The sequence below is a fragment of the Amphiura filiformis genome, chromosome 12 (genome assembly GCF_039555335.1).
Source record: "Amphiura filiformis chromosome 12, Afil_fr2py, whole genome shotgun sequence".
Lineage (NCBI taxonomy): Eukaryota > Metazoa > Echinodermata > Ophiuroidea > Amphilepidida > Amphiuridae > Amphiura > Amphiura filiformis.
The window spans coordinates 5,005,167-5,024,160 of NC_092639.1; positions in this window are offsets into that span (position 1 = coordinate 5,005,167).

An 18,994-nucleotide genomic window follows, 5' to 3' on the forward strand; every position below is an offset into this window, starting at 1 on the left:
TTCCAGGAAGTATATCACCCAAAGAGCTAAGACGATGATAAGTTTCCTTCTGCTTTCCTCGACTAGATTTGCGATGTTATACTTCATTTTTCTCGATGTTAGAAGTAGTTTATCGTGACTAGTTTATTGGTTTGTTCAGGACACTAGCAAAATCTAGGCTAGTACATGTAATACCAACGCGATTGTAATATCATCTCTGGCTCTGCTGCGGTACCACGATATTGCTGTGCTATAGAAAATTAATCACTGTGCCAATAAGCTTGGTTTGTACGGAACTAACCCTAAGCTAGTAGTGGTATAATTTGTGGCCCATTATGGTTGTAAAAAGAAATTAAGCGTACGGGACGCCACGATAATCAAATGGACATCAAATTTCGACATTCATGCGAGATGGAGTGTTGCCAAGGACTTCTCGGCGACTGACTGACTATTGGTTGACTCCCAAGAACTATATATATATAATGCATGAAAGCCATATTATAACCAGACACTAGCTCTATGTACTTAACACATAGCTGTACCTATTCCTAACCAACTGCCCCACTATTGAAAAACTTCGACCAGTGTCACTCACTATTGTTTTTCCTCAAGTTGCTGAAGGTTTTGTTACGGCTTGAGTCCTCGATGATATTCAGCATAAAAATTCCCTTTAAAAGGGAAGGCCAGCCTCAATGCAGAAGAGGTCTTGTAAATAGTTTGGGTCACCGTGAAAGGCATTTTTAGGATCACGCTTACATCCATGTTACATGACAGTTCACCAAACCATCAATGGTGAGAACATGCACACTTAACTCCTATAACTCCTGCACACCGACACCGCCTGGCTAATAATTATTTGGTGGAGCAGAGACATTAAAATGAATACACGGGATCGATACACGTGAATTGCTATGCACGATTTTGATATCAGACGAAAATCTTCGAATACTGGGTTAGAAATTGGTGAATATCTCCCGCAAATGAATTTTTCTCAAGAAACCAGATGTGGTCTCATACACTTGAAAATACGTTTTGAACAGATATGATAGTCGCTAGAATGCGCTTTGAAAATTGGCCGTGCGCTTTGAACTCAAAATCTGACAATTTTATATTGCGTTGGTCCTATGGACTACAGCGTGTAGTACAGCTGCACTCACTGTAGGCAGTATACAAGTCGATGACCATTGACCTCAATGGGGTATACAAGCTTATTCGCGCACAACCAAGATCAATTACCCGGCTTTGTGAGTAGCCTTAGTTAAGTCCCTCGACTAATTATTAGTTTTAAAGAGCTTTAAAGGTTTGAACCAAATGGCTAATCGTGGCTGTGGATTCAACCTACCATGGCGATTCCTGCCATGAAGATATAGGGTCGATGACACTGTGTCCTGTCAACTCTTTAATATTACTCCAAATTGTTCTGTCTTTTTGTCTTTACTGCTTTTTATCCATACTTATTATTAAAATCAAAAAATACACTGCAGTTGTTAGTTAATTCGCTATGTAAACTCAACTTACATGCACATTTTATTTTAAAATGATTTTATATTATTTCGCAATGTATAGTTTACTATAAAGTAGATAGTGGCAAGCACATGATAAAGGACTGATCATTCACTACAATCTTCACTTTTAAACTGTATTTTTTGAATGTGTTGATTGTTAGTCCGAAACTCCTGCAAAGCTATGGACATGGCATCTTACCTACTCCATTCTGTAATAGTCTGCATTGTGTGTTTTCTGTTAAAGATAGCAATAATATCATCAATAACATTTTGAGTCAATTTTATCCATAAAACGATACAGGATAGGATATATAATTACTTTGACTTCAATGTGGTCCATATAATGAAGATTTTGATTCTACAACATTATTAGATCTGTTATCAACATATCAATTATGCACTCACAGGCAACCAAACATCATGCTATGCTCAGTAGTCCACTGATATGACCATGTTCCAGTGATCATTCCCCGCTAATTACTAATTGTTGACCATGTCATTTTTTGGATATGCTGATTGCTGAACAAGTTTATGTTTATATGTGTAGGACTAACCTATGATAACTTTTTAAGTCATAATTAATTCAAACATAACTTTGGCATTACGCAATCGTTTTCGTTCGTTGAAACGGCAAAACATACTTTCTTTTCCTTGCAAATCGAATTAGCAGGCATCAAAAACATTTCCACCACAAGAAGTAAAAAAAAAATTCATACCAATAGAAGAAGACTATAATCTTAGCTAATCTTTAGTGTACACAAATCCCATCTCAGAATTAGATACCAGCCCTATGGGCTGGCGAAAAGAGGATGCTAGGATCACGAAATACTCCTTTAATTCGCCATATAACATAATTTAAACTCACCTTACATGTACATTCTATTTTAAAATAATTTGATATTAATTCGCAATGTATAGTTTACTATATGATAGATGGTGGCAAGCACATTTATAAAGGACTGATTACTCACTGCAATCTTCACTCTTGTGTGTTTTGACTGTAAGTTTATGAATCAAATAAAAAAGATAGAAAGTAGCTTCACTTACGTTATGTGTCATTTTATTTATAACATAGAAGTTATTAAATTAATAAAGTAAGACAATTTATTTATTTATAAGTGCATGTCAAATGGGTACATTGTTCAATACTATAGGCCTACATGTATAAATTATGCCCACATGCATAAATTATGCCCATATTATAGCTAAGCCCTAAAAACTTTATTTTGCATCGGATTTTTCCCGTTGAAAAGACAAAACTGATGTTTATGATAGCAACTATTTCATCAATAGCATTTTGAGTCATTTTTATCCATAAAACGACACAGGATAGGATAGATTATTACTTTGACATCAATATGGTCCATATGATGAAGATTTTGATTCTTAGATCTGTTATCAACATGATATCACGCTGTTCAGTGGTCAAGGACCCCGGATCATAGGTGATGTAATTTTCTTCTGCTGACCATATGATGCTGTATATTAACTATTATTGTTACATTTTAGGCCTATACCTAAAACTTTTAAAGTCATATTAATTCAAACCTAACTTTGGTAATACTCACTCGTTTTCATTCGTTGAAACGGCAAAACATACTTACTTTTCCTGACAAATCGAATTACAATAATTTTTTTAAAATTCCACCGCAAAAATTTAAAAAAATAAGTCATTCCAATACCAATAAAAGTTAATCTCTTGAGCAAACAGACCCGATCCCAGAAATATATACCAGCCCGCGAATGGGCTGGCGATAAAATGATATTGATAAACACCAATTTAGCAATGTTAAAGGTGTCTCGACATCCAATTACCTTGTTAGCCTTCTGCACGGGCCTTCTGCATCAAGAGGCAGAAGGAAGTCACAATGTTGGAATGTTGGAACGGTAGTCCTAACGGATTTTTCCAAAGCGTTTGACTTAGTCGATCATACCATCCTTGTTGATAAGGCAATCCGCCTGGGAGGCCTTGAGTCCATCGTTCCATGGTATTTGTGATTTTCTTCATGATAGCAGTAGCGTAGCCAGGGGGGGGGAGGGAGGGGGCATACCCCATGACAAAAATGAAAGAAAAAGGTGCCCCTCTGACCAAAGGGCAAAGGAAAAGAAAAAGGACGAGGAGCCCCTTTTCCATCAAAATTCACCCTGATCATGGGCCAAAATAGTGTAAAATACAAAATCGTCCAAATAAAGAATTTTTTGGAAGCTCAAAGACATGTACAGTCTCTCAAAAAACAAAAATTGCATGTTTCAAAACCCACCCAAGTCCATGGGAAGTGATTTTGAGAAAAAACACCTGTGTATCATTTTAATTCCTTCAGTTAGGGGCTGTGCAATAATTATGAGCTCTGGGGGAGGGTAAAATGGGGGGGGGCAAGAATTTTTGGCGAGCCGAAAGGGGGGGGGCAAGCAATTTTTGGCAAGCCAAGAGGGGGCAGCGATTTTGGCACGCATTCATGAGCGCCTTTTTAATAAAACGCTCTAAAAAGGCTTAGGAAAACAGTACGGAAACGCTTAAATATGCAAATTTTCCGGCTCGCTGCGCCCGCAACATACATCTAGACCATTTTAGGTTTGCAATTTGGGATCCCAAAAATTTGGCATGTTCAAGGGGGGGGGGGCCAGAATTTTGGCGGGCCGAGAGGGGGGGGGGGGCAAGCGATTTTTGGCGAGCCGTTTGGAAATTTTAACCTCCCCCCGGGGGGCTCATAATTATTGCACAGCCCCCTTAGATTTACCTGGTCAATATGGTAAGTTTTACGTGCAAATGAGTGGGTTAAACTGTATTAGGTATGGCTATTAGCATTTCATGGACTTCGTGGAGGTTCATTTTAAATGCTGGACTTGGATGGTTTTTTGAATCATATACAAACACAACAATGAGATTACCACCAATAAGATAATACAAAATAAAACACACAGGTATGTATAATAATAATAATAATAATATACACTTATAGAGCGCGTTACAAACAAAACAGTTTCTCAATGCGCTTTACAGAAAAACCTTAACTACAAGATATACTACAAATTTAAAAAGCCCAATAGAGCAAAACAAGATAAAATCAAGCAAGATTATTACAACACAGCATAAATGCTAATTCAGAGAACAACGAAATCATAACCACCACCAGACGTGCTTTCGCAGTGTTGAACGGGGGAGAGGCAAAAAGAACGCAGGCAGCAGGCCGCGAGAACCCGGAGACACTAGAAAAACACACCAAGTGGTTGAAGCAAAAAAATTAAACAATTAATGATGCAATCAAATTAAATAAAGCCAAACAGAAATGCATTTATAAAACAACACTATTTGCCGTGGGAAGAGAAAACCGATGTTGCACCCGTCCAAGGCAGGACAAATAACACAAAAGAGAGAACAACACCAATATAGCTCAACCCACTACAAAAAGCTAATACACAGGCATATTGATAAGTAATACATATAGCATAAAAAATATAACATAATAAATATAACACAGTCTGAACAGATCCAAAAAGATCAAACAATATTGCACGAGGATGAAAGATGCGGAAAACGAGGCGTCAAGCAAAGAAAATACCCTCGTGAAATACAGAACGATCATATCATTATGAATATGTATACAATTATAGCACCAGAAACAACATAATAATATGCAAGCTATAAAAATATGAAACACATATATAAGAACGAATTAGATATCCAAATTAAACAGGTATGTTTTTAGCAATGACTTGAACTGCTCAACAGATCTTGCTTTGCGAATGTCCATTGGTAGACTGTTCCACAGGTTGGGGCCCGCGATGGAAAAAGCCCTGTCGCCGAATGATTTAGTCTTGCTTTTTGGGACGACGAGAAGCTCGCGAGAAGCGGAACGAAGGCTAGAAATAGGATGGTATGGTTTGAGCAGTTCGGTTATGTAGTTTGGAGCAGCGTTGTTGAGAGCCTTGTATATGATCAGAAGAAGTTTGAAGATGATGCGTTTCTTGATAGGGAGCCAATGAAGGTCTCTTATGACTTGACTGATGTGATCACGTTTCTTTTGCGCCTGTAACAAGTCTCGCGGCCGAATTTTGAAGTCTCTGCAATTTGGAAATGAGCTTATCAGGTAGGCCATACAGGAGGCAGTTACAGTAGTCGAGTCGAGATGTAACATATGCGTGGACAAGTTTCTCTGTTGACTCTTGGTCGAGATACTTGCGGATTTGTCCAATAGAGCGAATGGCAAGAGAAGCGGCCTGGCACAGTTTGTTCACATGTGCTTTCAAGGAGAGGTGATGATCAAATGTGACCCCTAGGTTCCGGACCTGATTAGATGGTAAAATATCACTTTGTCCGATAGAGATAGCACTAATGGGGTCAGTGAGTGTAAAAGGAGAGCTGATGTGTACTACCTCAGTCTTGCTATCATTGAGCTGAAGCTTGTTCAGTAGCAACCAACGCTTAACATCAGCAATGCAGCTCTCCAACCGGGAAATGGCAGCATCTCTTTCATCAGGGTAAAATGAACAGTACAACTGAGTATCATCCGCGTAAGAGATCACATTGATACCATGTCCAGAAATCACATCTTCAAGCGGGGCACTGTACATGGTGAATTTTGAAGGTCCAACCACCGATCCTTGCGGAACGCCGTAAATAAGTTTATGAGATTGAGAAACTTGAGAACCAACTGCAATCGACTGCACCCGATTTGTGTTGTAGGACTCAAACCACTGTAGTGCAGTACCGGTAATTCCGTGCCTGGACTGCATTCGACTGAGAAGTATACCGTGATCAACGGTGTCGAATGCAGCCGATAAGTCCAAGAGGACAAGGACTGCATCCTTCCTACTGTCCAATGCACAGAGAAGATCGTTTTGTAGGCGCAGAAGAGCTGTTTCGGTACTACAATTGGGTCGATAAGCAGATTGGTGCGGTGCGTACAAGTTGTTAGAGGCAAGGTGTTCATGCAGTTGTCTACATACAGCGCGCTCGTTCAGTTTGGAGATGAAGCTCAGGTTCGAAACAGGTCTGTAGTTGAACAAAACCTCCGGATTATGGCTAGCCTTCTTGATGATAGGCGTTACACAAGCAACCTTCATACAGTCAGGAACATGGCCTTCACTCAGGGAGAAGTTAACGATTTTTGTCAGAGCAGGAAGGAGGTGATCAAGGCAACGCTTCAGAAGCCAGGTAGGTAGCGGATCAAGGACGCAGGATTTTGATGGCATGTCCGTGACAATTTTCCTGACCTCCTGTTCAGAAAGTTCTTGAAACTGACATAGAGATACAGGGCAAGCACGGTTATTGTCCTTTGTAACAGACGGCTGTGTGTCGGAATTGTCTAAGTTTGCTCTTATGGAAGAAATCTTGCCGGTAAAGTACTCCCCAAAGCGATCAGCGACGACTTGCTCCTCACCAGATGGTAAAACCGTAGCCGATTTGAGACTGATCAGGTAGCATACTCTTCACATCGGCTATTGTTCTTTTGTCTCTATCATCACCATATAACCATGATTCAGAAATTGCCATTATGTCAATGTGATGTATAATGTTGATAAGCATACTGCCATGTAAAATAAACCATACACTTTCCTTGATTAAACCCATTTTTTTCAAAAGTCACTCTCCAGCAATGAATGTGTTACAAGTGGACTTTTATACATACTGGATTTCAATCAATGTGAAATCAATCAAGACTCAAATCCTGGACTTGGGTGGTTCTTTCATGCATGCTATTTTTCACATGCTCAATAGACACAGAGGATGAATTTGAGTTGTTCTTCCATACATATGACAGGCCTATGCATGCGCGTATTTTTTTTTTGGGGGGCTTTGGGGCGCCAACCCCAGGGGTAAAAGCAGGGGCGGCCAAAATGAAGGGCGGCGGAAGAAGAAGGGCGGCAAAAACAGGGCGACAAAAACGAAGGGGGCGGTAAAATGAATTAGTAAATCAAAAAGGGCGGAAAAATGTGTTAAAGCATAAAAAATTTTGAAAAAATGGTACTATAGATCAAAATGTGCTGCTTTTTGGGGCGCCAGCGCCTGAAACCCTTTTTTTTTGCTCTTCATGCACTTTTTCAAACGACCGAGAAAAAAAATTGGGTCAACCTTTTCGGGCTGTTGAGGAAGGGGCGGCAAAATTTAATTTTCTTCAGCTCCCCGGGGTTGGGGTGGCCACGGTACGCCACTGCTATGTATAGCAACAATTTCCCATGCTTAACTCAATTTGGCCAAAGTATGGACTTGGGTGTGTTTTGTATTCATATATTCACATATATATATATATATATATATATAGTTAATCAAAACAGCTGGAGATAGTGCTCGATACTATTAGATAGTAGAGCGTGTAATAAAATACATAAAACAGCGTAATTTATGTTATATCAGCATGATTTATTACTCGGAGTTTCACGCCTAAAACGGCGATCATCAGATAAATAGCTGAACACTGAACTGTAACTCCAAAACAAAACAAATAAATTCACAGCGTTGAAAGCGTACACGCGTCTTCACTAGAAAAGCATGACAGCTCGCATGTTTAAAAACGAATGACGTTTATATATATATATATATATATGCCTATATATATTTTGCAGCTGTAGTGATTCTCTGTGATTATATTTATATTCATGTTTGCTTTTTCAAATAAAATTATAATGACACAATAAAAAACATCTGGCAGTAAAAGGGACTTTTTAATGCCGATCAAACTATTTCCTTATATCATTATTATTCATACATACATATACATTTGAGGCATTTATATAGCGCTACCCAGCAAACACAAAACGTTTTCGACATCATTCGCAAAAGGTTATAAAAGGTTGTCAGAAAACGTTTAAATGTCGGGTTATATAAAGAGTACGTTAGTGGTATAAAACGTTTTCATAACATTAAATAACATTTGTTGGTAATTTACTGCACAGCAAACACGAATGTTTTACAGAAAGCATTTAAATGTCGGGTTATATAAAGGGTATAAAAACGTTTTAATATCATTCCAAAAACATTTTTGAAAACTTGGTACAAATCATTCTAAACAGAATGTTATTTTGGGGTTGAAAAAATATTTTGCAAACAATGTTTTACCAAAATATTTACAATAACGTTTTTAAAATGTTTTTACGGCCTTTATGTAACCCGACATTTAAATGTTATTAAAACGTTTTGTAAAATACATTTTAAGAACATTTCTGTGTTTGCTGGGTGCAAATATTTTAACATAATGTTATTTAAGTGTTGACAAAATATTTGGCCAAAAATGTTTGCAAAAATAGTTTACAATGACATTTCGAAAACATTTAAAAAATATTGTTGTAGTGTGTTTTCATACAAAACGTTTTAAACGATTTCATGACCTTTATATAACCCGACATTTTAATGTTATTAAAACGTTTTTACTTAAACCAAAACCAAAAATATAACTTATTTAAAACGTTTTTGTGTTTGCTGGGTACATACATAAAGAGCGCAGCGCATGTGACAAAAATGACAAAAATAACATGGCAAAATATGAAACCAGATTAATTAAATACAAAGAACATAAAAATTATGACCACTGTGGAACATACTATTCATAAGCAGCAAATAAGTAAGTTTTTAGACCCTTTTTGAAACCAGACAAAAATTATGTATTTGATTCCCTGATGGTAGTGGGCAGATTGTTCCAAATATGTGGTGCTGAATAAACAAAAGAACCGTTTGTACACTGAAAACGAAACTAAAGAATAGTTAGTTAAAACAATGTCAAGTACGACTGAGCTATACCTAGTACGGCTGGACTGGACTAAACTATATATTAGTACATCAGGATATATTAGCCACTAAACTATCAAATATACTAGTTCAACCTTGACCAACTAATAAATAAATTAGTTCAACTGAGACCTACTAGGGGCTCAACTAATATATTGGGGTGTTCTACTAAATGGGCTCTACTATCAAAAACGATGTCAAGTACGACTATTCTTTTTAATAGGGCATTCTGTACTAATGTTTGACTAGTTCAGCTGATTGAACTATAGCCTGTGGAACTAGCCCAATTCTAGCCCGGTAGAAGTGGTCGAAGATATGGTGGTTTTATTGACCTTTTTTCCCAACCTTGTGTTTTTCGCCAGCCCATACGCGGGGCTGGTATCTATTTCTGAGATTGGGTTTGTATGCTCAAGAGTTTAACTTTATTGGTATTGGTAAGAATTATTTTATTTTACTTTTTGAGGGGAATGTTTTAAAATGATTGTTATTCGATTTGTAAGGAAAGGTAAGTATGTTTTGCCGTTTAAACGAATGAAAACGAGTGAGTATTACCAAAGTTATGTTTGAACTAATTATGACTTTAAAAGTTCTTGGTATAGGCCTAAATGTAACAATACTAGTTAATATACAGCATCATATGGTCAGCAGAAGAAAATGACATCACATATGATGTCATATCAGTGTCCTTGACCGGGGTCCTTACTCCTTGACCACTGAACAGCGTGATATCATGTTGATAACAGATCTATAGAATCAAAATCTTCATCATATCACAGATTCTCAACAATCTGTGATCATATGGACCATATTGATGTGAAAGTAGTTATCTATCATATCCTGCGTCGTTTTATAGATAAAAATGACTCAAAATGTTATTGATGAAATGGTTGCAATCATAAACATCAGTTTTGTCTTTTCAACGGGAAAAATCCGATGCAAAATAAAGTTTTTAGGGCCTAGCTATAATATGGGCATAATTTATGCATGTAGGCCTATAGTATTGAACAATGTACCCCATTTGACATGCACTTATAGATAAATAAATTGTCTTACTTTATTAATTTAATAACTTCTTTATTATAAATAAAATGACACATACGACGTAACTTATGTGAAGTCATTCTATCTTTTTTATCAAGTTGATTCATAAAATTACATTCAACAAAATGATTGAAGAGAAAACACACAAGGCACTAGGCAGACTGTTATAGAATGGAGTAGGTAAGATGCCATGTCCATAGCTTCGCAGGAGTTTCCGACTAGCAATCAACATGATCAGCACATTCAGAAAAACACAGTTTAAGAGTGAAGATTGTAGTGAGTAATCAGTCCTTTATAAATGTGCTGGCCACTATCTATTATAATATAGTAGGCTTAAACTATACACTGCGAATTAATATCAAGTTATTTTAAAATAAAATGTACATGTAAGTTAACTCAAACCGGCAGTGTATTTGTTACGTGGTATATCGAAAGAGCCTCGAAAGCACGAAAGCAGTGAAATCGGACATTCCTAAGCGAAGATATTGAGTTCGTAAGTTCTGGTATTACAAAATTGGAAATTGAGATATCGTGGGTAAAAAGCTGATAAGACAAAAAACAAAAAACAAAAACAAAAACAAAAACAAAAACAAACACACCAGTACAATTTGGAGTAATGAATTAAAGAGTTGACATGAGATTAGGAATTAATGTTTTCTGCTGTTTCAGTGTACATGTTCTCATCGTTGATGGTTTGGTGGACTGTCATGTAACATGGATGTATTAAGCGTGATCCTAAAAATGCCTTTCACATTGACCAAAACTAATTACAAGACCTTTTCTACATTGAGGCTGGCTTTCCCTTTTAAAGGGAATTTTTATTAATAACTTACAAACGTTTTAGCATGATTAGAATTTGAAAAACAGATTTGGTCCCGTTTTTCGAGCCCTGTTTTCTACTACACACGGCATGATGTGTATGCCCTATTGAAGCTAAAATGGTGAAATATGTTGCAAAATGGGAACAATTTTGTGCGAATAAGTCATTAGACAATTAATATGTACCGGTATGGTATGATTGTGCAAGACTTTCCAGGATACTTCGTATTATAAATAATAGTGAATGACTATTAAATTTCACATGACCCCCCCCCCTATCATGTAAAATAAAATCACATAACCCCCTGTTTGTCAAAGTTAAAATCACATAAACCCCCTACATTTTTCCCGGCCCCCCTCCCACATTAATAATGAGCGGTCCCTTAATCGTTCTTTTGGCAAGCGGCATTACAGTTAGGACGCTGGACAACCGATTGTTATTGTTCTGCAAGGCTCACTCAGTCATATAATAAGGCAATACAAACGATCGAATTTGGTATTCAAATGAACAAAATTTTGAGTTACACCTTTTCAGTGTAAAATTTTTTTTCTCGGCCAAATGAAAAGCAATAATTTTCATTTTTTCAGTAAATGTCAGGAAAAACTGTAATGCTTGATACTGTATTTTTTTTCAAATCTTAGTGTTAAACTTAGTCGTGAAATTCAGTCATTTAGTGTAAGATTTTCGATTTTGATAGGCTTCAACTCTGCCCGCGAGCCTTTTTTTGGATCAACCTTTTAGCTTTTCAAAGTAATATAGTTCGCTAAAGAAGGATTTTCCCAACTTTCTAACGCACATCACCATGAGCGATATATCATAGTTTTGTCAGAATTTCCGTTTTGATTCCATAATTTTTGACTACCAGCTGAAAATTTTTCAAATCCACGCGTGAAATACTAGCATTGTGGATCGATATCTCTGGGTGCCCGGCCTGGATACAGTGTTGCCAGAACTTCAATATAGCAAAGAAATTACCTAGTGTTTCAATTGTCATGAAGGTGACTGGGTATAGTGCCTTTTGTTTGTGTTTGTTTGAAATTGCTTAAACCCACCGAAAGTCATAATGAAGCAGCCAAAACAATACAAGGTTAAACATGGAAGTTTATAACAACCTATTATAATGACCTAAAGGAAAAATCATTTATGGCAACAATGAGCCTTGCATTGTAAGTCATGGTTCAAATGTGTTGAGTACCCACCCCACCCCCATAGGCCTACATAATATTACATATCGGTACCTTATAATATTTATATAGCACGGCTATAGCTATACATTTAGAAAGTCGGTCCTATAGCGCTAAATTATGACAAATAGGCCAACACAAACCCGAACGCAAGTCTGAAGGGTGTAATGAAAATGCCAACCCGCGATGGGGGGGGGGGGGGTCATTCAAAATTCACCTGGAGATAGGAGGGACATAAAATTAAAATCCCCTCTAATAACACGCCAATTTTTCTAGGTTTGGACAGTGGATTTTCCCGTGGACCTCATCCTAGGTAAATAAACAAACAAACAAATAAACAAACAGACAAAATGGTTTTCATAATCATGGAATCCATAGCCCCTATAAATTGAAATTGCAGGCTATCACGGGAGCAAATTTCCAAAATTCACCTCATTTACCAGAATTGGGGATTTGGGCTACCAAATCGCTGGTCAGGCAATTCTGGTTTTCAATGGAAAAGGGACCTGGTTGACAACAACTGAAATATCGATTATTTCTGCTGGTTGCTCTCGAGATAGAGTACTGAGTTTGACATTTTCGGAGCATGAAGGAAAAAGGGTAAAATAAAACGGAAATTCTGACAAAACTATAATATATAGACCCACACGATGTGCTTTACAGAGGTGGGAAATATCTTTCTTTAGCAAACTATATTAGTTTGAGACGCTAAAAATGAATTCCGTAAAAAGCTCGCGGGCGAACTAAAGGCCTATAAAAATCAAAATATCACACTAAAAGACAAAATATGATGCTTGAATTTTAACACCAGGATTTAAAAAAATGTATATCCAAGCACCAAGTTTTTAACTGACATTACTGAAGAAAAAAAAAATATTGCTTTATATTTGACCGAGAAAATAAATTTCATAGCAAAAGGTGTATCTCTGAATTGTGCTGATTTTAACATGGACCGGGCGACTTTTAGCGCGACTATGCATTTCTAAAGAATTGGTTGTCCTGCGTCCTAACTGATTAGTGGTTATATATTTAATGGATTAGTGGTATACTTGGTTTCTGTGGCCCAAAGTAAAGGGATTTCTCCACATGATGCTGCTACGGTAGCTACAGTAAGTGGCATAGGAATGCTTCTTATCAGAATCATTATGTCAATTTTTCAAGGTAAAACATCTTACCGACATCTCTTCTATATTGGTTCTGCATTCGCAGTCACATCTTACGCAGGATTGTATTTTGCAAACTAACTAACTAACTAACATAAGACATGATTGAAGCGCCCGGTTGAAGCGACGACAAATATGTGTTGGCCTACATTGCTATAGGGTCTAAATGTGTTTTAATGCCTGATTCACAAATTATAGAAATAAACAAGAATTTTTTTGAAAAAGAACACGCAATAGGGTACCAACTTTCGTGGTTTTGGTTGTTCTGCATAATTTATGAAGAGATTCATTAAAAAGCGCTATATATCCATTCCATGTTACTTATTTTGCATCCTTAATTATTAATTATAATTATGAATTTGACTGATAACAACGCATTTCATCTTTATTCCGCCCAAAAAAACATCATTTATAGGTGCCAAAAACGTCAAGAATCATGATGCAGTCATGTCTACAGTAGAATTCAACACAACCTTTGCAGGACTTAAACCCCATTAAAAGCTATTAAACCAAGATAACACTCATTGAAAACAGCTCAACTATGTTAAATCAGATCTTCTCTGGTTAAATCCACACACATGTGTCTGTTTTGAGCAATGAGCTGGTATTATAGTTTCAGTTGGATGAACGATTATAAAGCAAACGCAAGGTAACAATTACTGTGTGGCCTTTGTTCACGGCATGAGACAATACTGTGCATATTGTTAACCACATTCTTGAAAATGAGAAACATAATGGCTGTGGGCCGTAACACGGTTTGGAAATAATTTCTTCATATTTTTTGGTGTTATCTGTCGTTTACGTATCCTTCCTAAAACACCAAAGTACGAATATTTCCAAACACCTAAATTAGCTAAAAATTTAGGACATGTTATAAAACTATATTTTCTAGAATTTCAGAAGAGTACTTTTAATATTGGCCGGTTATTTTTCACACAGCGACGTTAACTAGGCAATGTACTATTACCTATAACATACACTAAAACACCAAAGTACGAATATTTCCAAACATCTAAATTAGCTAAAAATTTAGGACATGTTACAAAACTATATTTTCTAGAATTTCAGAAGAGTATTTTTAATATTGGCCGGTTATTTTTCACACAGCGACGTAAACTAGACAATTACCCATACTTCTAATATACGCTATTTGTAGAGGTTACGCGTCAATGGTAAGAGCACTGTGTATTGTGTATAGGAAAACGGACAGTAACTGCAGTATGTTCCGCTATTGCGGAAAAGATGACAAAAATGTGTGAACCTCCGTGGCAAACGCATTTTTATATCAATAACCAATAATTTAAACCCCCCTCCCAGACCCTCCCACATCCTCTGCCAGGGGCAGATGCATATGGGGACCTGGATCTGGGGCCAAACATTATTTATGTCCGACAAACCGGGGTGGAGGCATCAATCTGAATTTGGAGTTCGGCATCAGTCTATTTAAATAGAGCTACGTTATAACAGAGAAGATGTGAGGAAAAGGAGATAGATCCACCTATCCTCAAACAAAATATGTGTGCTGCCGCTCATTCAAAACATGGAAGAAAGAGATAAGAAGGAACCACAACGAACACATTCCCGGGACACATTCACTTTGTTCACTCCCTAAAAAATGAATTCCGTAAAAAGCTCGCGGGCGAACCAAAGGCCTATAAAAATAAAAAATATCACACTAAAAGACAAAATATGATGCTTGAATTTTAACACCAGGATTTTAAAAAAAATGTATATCCAAGCACTATGTCTTTAACTGACATTACTGAAGAAAAAAAATATTGCTTTATATTTGACCGAGAAAATAAATTTCATAGCAAAAAGGTGTATCTCTGAATTGTGCTGATTTTAACATGTATCGATCGACTTTTAGCGCGACTATGCATTTCTAAAGAATTGGTTGTCCTGCGTCCTAACTGATTAGTGGTTATATATTTAATGGATTAGTGGTATACTTGGTTTCTGTGGCCCAAAGTAAAGGGATTTCTCCACATGATGCTGCTACGGTAGCTACAGTAAGAGCGTGTTTATAGTGAGCCAGATTATGCGGTATTTAGCTGGACTGCCACGCAGTCTATATTTGTTTATGTTTTACTAACCATTGCAAATCTAGACTACGCGGTAGTTTAGCTAAATAACGGAAAGATTGTCTCACTATAAACACGCTCATGTGGCATAGGAATGCTTCTTATCAGAATCATTATGTCAATTTTTCAAGGTAAAACATCTTACCGACATCTCTTCTAAACTGCTCAAATAAAGAAAGTCCGCAGTCATGTAACCCGTCCTACACCAAAACCTGATCGTGTTATGAACATTTAATTGATAAAGTCGTGTGCAGAATCTTGTTAGCTCCAACTGGATACCAAATTTGCCACCAAAAACTCTAAATTCAGAGAGATTGAGACCAGTATATGAAATTTGGTGCATTTTCAAAAGTTGCAAATTAAAAATGGACCACGCGGAGCTGTAGAGGTGAATGGCACAGCGCGACCATTGACATAGCCCGAAACAACCGCTAGGTCATATCGATCGCATCGTGTCCTAATATTCATCAGTAAAGCACTGTAGCAATCCATGCGTTTTAAATTAACAATTGAATAAAGCGCGCACTTGGGATAGTCGACATGGGCTCATCGTGGGCAAACAAGCTTGACCACATTGCCACGCTAAGCAATTTCGACCGCGTTATCGTTTTGATTTGCAACTTTTGAAAATGCACCAAATGCCATAAACTGGTATCAGTCTTTGTCACTTTTGAGTGTTTGGTATCAAATTTGGTATCAAATTAGAGCTAACAAGATTCTGCACACAACCGTATCAATCACATTTTCATAACAAGATCAGGTTTTGGTGTAGGACGGGTTATATGACTGCGGACTTTCTTTATTTGAGCAGTTTATATTGGTTCTGCATTCGCAGTCAAACATCCACACATTCACTTTGTTCACTCCCTTTACCGACATTTAATTCACATTGTTATTCATGAGGATTTACTTTGATCGATATCCATTAGTTTGGTATTGTACTCCATGCATTTGCATGTCTCCTGGAGCGTGTCTAGATGATGATTTGAACTAATGACCTTCCGTGCAAGCACACTACATGATTTTCTCTGGTGACATGATCATCGGTCATTCTCGGTAATTTCCGTGCGTGATCGAATCGATTCGGCGACACCGTAATTTTCCGGAAAAACACTCTTGTTGCATGCTGGGAAGGTTTGACTTGACAACAAGATGGCGCCCTTCATCTCTATCTTCCATTTTGCCCAATTTTCCCGAACTTTGATGACTTTTTTCTCAGAGTTGGCAGTCTTTGGCACTGAAACGAGTTAGCTAGTTACGATTATACACATGTAAGCTATTAATTTCATCAGGTTTCATGTACCGGACTCAACCGGAACATTTTGAATTATTTAAGAACATTACATCTATTTTCTATTTGATCAAGATGAAACTCGGCAAAAAACGGCCGATTTTGATGAACTTTTCGATGTTTTAAAGTACATTTTCTACACAACACGATCGAGAAAACAGTTTGACTGTAAACCCCGAAATAAAGCTACTATGCATGCTCAAAGCATCAGGGAAATTCCAGAATCTTACTTGCGGTAGCGTTTGTTGTTCGTGGATGGGTTTGTTATGGGTTTTTTTCCAGTAATGATTTCGCCAAGCAGCGATCGCGGTAAATGGACTATACATGAAAGGAAGTACCATTGATAGCTTTTCTTTTCATGTGTCAATAGATAAGCGGATTAAAACTTGGCCGATCGAAGTCGTTGTGGTTCCTTCTTATCTCTATGAGCGTGTTTATAGTGGTGTACGGTATTTATACGGTATCCTTATACGTATATGGGATTAGGATGGAATGTGACTTATCCGTTATCTCGGCTGTTTATAGTGGCAACCAATAGCGCTATTCTGAATCCGAGGTGGTTGAACTCTGCGTGTTCGAGGTCACCGCAATGCAATGCACAAATATTTTCACAGTTTCAAATAGTTTGCCGTCGCAACGATACCGGCCTATTTTTTAACATTATTGCTACAGTACTGTACCATATTTGTAGGCGATGTGTTATTACAGTGATAAATTTGAGCTGGGAGAGTTATACCATGGAGGTATATAAATATATTTATATACCTCCATGGTTATACAACCCTGCTCCACTTCCTTGAATAACGGTATCGTTAATCCCTGTCTGTTTATAGTGGCCGTATACGGAATAAATATACTGCAATATCCATCGATATCGAAGGATATCAGTTCCGTATAATATGTGCGGCAAATAGCGTTTAAAGAAAGTTTAAAGAAGAAGTACTACAGCATTACACAAGAAAAGCAACCAACAACTAAAAACAGCAGTCTAGCACCAACTGCTTGTTTGACCCCTTTCAGGGGCGTTAGGCAGTAACCAACCAGAGCGCTATTGGTCTGTTTATAGTGGCGACCAATACCGTATAAGATGTACTTATACTCTAAATACCGGATAATCTGGCTCACTATAAACACGCTCTTTCTTCCATGTTCAAAAGTAACCACGCTATTCAGGGTTAACAATAAAATACAACAAAGGGGTTCGAACCCATGATGGGTGTGATACACAAGTTGCTGCTTACTAGTTTTAGGGAAAGGTCAGTGTCTGTATATCATCATACTATGCACACCATGCATGCAGACCCTAACATCCAGTTATATTTCAAATAAAATATGACCGAAGTTCCATGGCAAATTATAATTTCTGACGCTTGTTGACTCTTTCAACCTCTACGATTTATGATACAGACTATTTTCAATTATCAAAATATCTTTATTAGGTTTGCAGGAAATGACAGGAAAATACATAAAACAATATAAAAATAAACATGATCAACAATCATCCCTTTTCTAACAAAATCCTAAAACACTCTCCCTAAATAATTAATATAATGTTCCAAAATGGGCGGATTTTGTGGGAATTTTTACAAAACTACATTTCTTTCTTGTAGTATCCACGTGTGGTATCCCATCAGAGCAACAGCTACTTAACACACACGTGTCATATTTTAAAGGAATTCTCTATAGAAACATTGGAAATATTTCCAATTCTGGAGTAAAAATTAATCAACCGTGATCGGCAGCACACAGCGTCATCATCCCTATATCTTCGTGTCAAAAATTGCCGTGATAGTACGGCGAATTCTCTCGTTTTTCAATAGCTACGCATGGCGATTTTGTTCGAGATAGGCCAGGCGACTCAGGCTAAGCATAGTACGACTATCATATGAGATACCGCCAAGTTCTATTCTACACGTTATATACGATTTGCGCATGCGCTAGTATCCCATATGGTGTTGCTATTACAAGGAAATTCGATTTGTTTTCAGGTAAACTCGGGTTTTGTTTTTAAATACACTAACTTGAAATTAAATACACTAATTAGCGGCCATTGCTGTTTGCTCTGGATACATTTTTACTGCATTTTTGGCGTAACGATTTTTAAATCGTAAGTTAAAATTGTGATATATTTAATTTTGAGAATTACAATTATATAAAGGAACACATTCAGCCCATTCACCTAAAATCCAGGTGCTTGTATTATA